Raw genomic sequence first — 2,757 nt, forward strand, 5'->3', positions numbered from 1 at the left:
TCAATTCTTAGTATTAAAAGTTTGAAAGTACAATTGTAACTAAAGTCACATTACCCCAACGAAAACATAGTAGATCATGTAAATAGAAAAATGGAACCCATTTGATTACCTTTGAGGTTATTTACTTGAGTTGTACAATCATACTGAAATATGGGATCCACATTTAAATTTGTTATGAAGTAACACAATTGATTGATGAGTTGAGAGTGCTAAATTTGATTATACCCGAGAATTATGTCCTATCGTTACCGCTATTGATATAGTTACCATTACTGCTATCACTATTGTTACCACTACAACTAAAATTTTTTCAATTTCAACATCCTATTACTGTTATTGATATAGATTCTGTTTGACCTTCAAAGATTGAGATAACAATATCAACAATAGTGAATTTACAAAATTCATAACTTTTAAGTATACAGGATGAGACACAATTTAATTAAGTTTGTGATTCAAGTTCGTTACCGTTGATTCATCAATAAAATTTGATTACGATTATATCAATCTTTCATACGATTTGATAAACGTAAAGCAATATCATACGAGAGAGTGGTTTGTGTAGTTTGTCGTATTGAAAAGTACAAAGGGGGAATTGGCCCATGTCATGAAACGGCAGCATTAAAAATCACAAAATTTTGGTATGAGACATGTTCAAGAAAAGTACAACTTTAGATTTTTCTAATTCATAATTTCGAAGACGAAAAAAGTCATAGGCCTACGATGAAAAATACTCACACGTGTAATATATTTGTTACACGATCTTGTATCAGTTAAATTTGGTTTCGATCATTTAGATTTGACTACATGATCGTTTAAATTTGGTTACCAAAATCTAAGCCAAATCTAAACAACGTACCGGTATACCAACGTCTTTTTCCAAGATTGATTGAAAACAAAGATGATGATTTATTACACGATCTTAACCAAGTAACACTTTAAAGAAAATAATAATGAAAATATAAAAAGAAAAATTGCAGAAAAAAAAACCATGGAAAGAAAAATAAAAATAGTAAAAGAATAAGAGAAGAAAGAGGATGGAAATGAAGGGTAAACTTAAAATGTTTTGAAAAATAACCGACTCATCACTTTTTAGATTTTGTTATGAAAAACGTAAATATTTTAGTATTTTATTATATTTATGAAAATTAACCTATTATTTTATGATAAAATTTAAATTTGAAATGAATATACTTTCAAGTAAACTAAACATCTAACCTGAAATTAAAAAGTAATATAATGATAAAAACTAGATATGAATAATTAAAATAAAAGAAATATCGTGAAAAAAGGTTAATTTTCATAAATATAATAAATCGGCAAAATATTTACGATTCGTATAATAAAATGAAAAAATCCATAAAATATGAAACTGACCAATTTTTTAAACATTTCAGAATTGTTATTTCTTTTTATCGTCTTTCTTCTCTTCCTCTCGTCGAGTTTTGTTATTTCCATATTCTTTTTCTCTTCTTCTTCTGCAATTTTTTTTTAAATATTTTCGTTTGCCCCCTTATTTCTTTTGCAATTTTTTTTCTTTCCATCGTTTTTTTCTCTACTGTTATTTGGTTCAAGATCGTATAACAAATATAAAATATCTATTTTTTTCAAATTGTTATTTGGTTATTTAAGATCGTAAGATCGTTAAAAAAATTGTTGCGTATAAAAAATGGTTAAAAAAAATTGTTATGATAGACGATTGTGTACCAAAAATAGCAAAACCTAAATGATCATCTACTAAAAATAGCTAAAACGATCGTGTAACAAAAATAATCTTAAAAAAATTGTTTAGATTTGAAAAAAATGATTGAGATTTGGCTACCCAAATTTAAAAATCAAATCTAAAAGATCGTGATAAAAAAAATATTTTATAAAATCGTTTAAATTTAGCTATCCAAATATAAATTATCGTCGATAAACGACCAAATATATTAAACATTTGTATGCCAATTAATCATAATCTGGGTAAATAAATATTTCGTCTTTTTGTTATATTTTTTTTAAAAGATTCAGTAAAAATGTAAATGGTTACCTATAGGAAAGTTTAGAATTTAAATGATTATAATTATTTGTTCAATTCTTTTAAAAAATGAAAAAAAAAAAAAAAGACATATAGTTAGAATCTTCTAAATTCAAACTTAAATATATAACACTGCATTATATTTATTTTCTCAACCAAAATAAAATTTCAAAAATTTTGTTTCCATTAGGACACGATTCAATATTTTCCTTACCAATAACAAAAACACTTTAATTTTTATTCTTTCTAACACAAAATCTTTGGGTTCTCTAATAAAACAAAGAACTCTCACTTCTAAGTTTTGAGTAAAAGGAATAAAAAAGTGAATATTGTCTAGCAATCAACCTGCTTTCCTTCCATACATAGTTTAGAATAATAAATGCCAATTTAAATGTTTTAGGTACATATTTTTGTCGTTAGATCATAATATTTTACATTTATAATTTGAACCACGCTCATACATAAATGAAAGTATCGAGATTCAATGACGTACTGCAACTATAACACCTAATGATATAATTTTACTTCAAAACTTTTCAATTTTTAAATATTGAGCAGACTTATACTGTTAGCATAATAAACAACAACTATCCAATTCATTTATCTTTTTTTATAAAAAAAAATATTTTCACTCATATATATTGATTAGACTAAATATTGTCAGGGATCACCGTGATTGTACAGACTTCTCTTTGTGGACATCGACACCCCCAACTCAAAGAGTTGTATACTGTCAA

Source organism: Cucumis melo, chromosome 6 (assembly GCF_025177605.1).
Source record: "Cucumis melo cultivar AY chromosome 6, USDA_Cmelo_AY_1.0, whole genome shotgun sequence".
Classification (NCBI taxonomy): Eukaryota; Viridiplantae; Streptophyta; class Magnoliopsida; order Cucurbitales; family Cucurbitaceae; genus Cucumis; species Cucumis melo.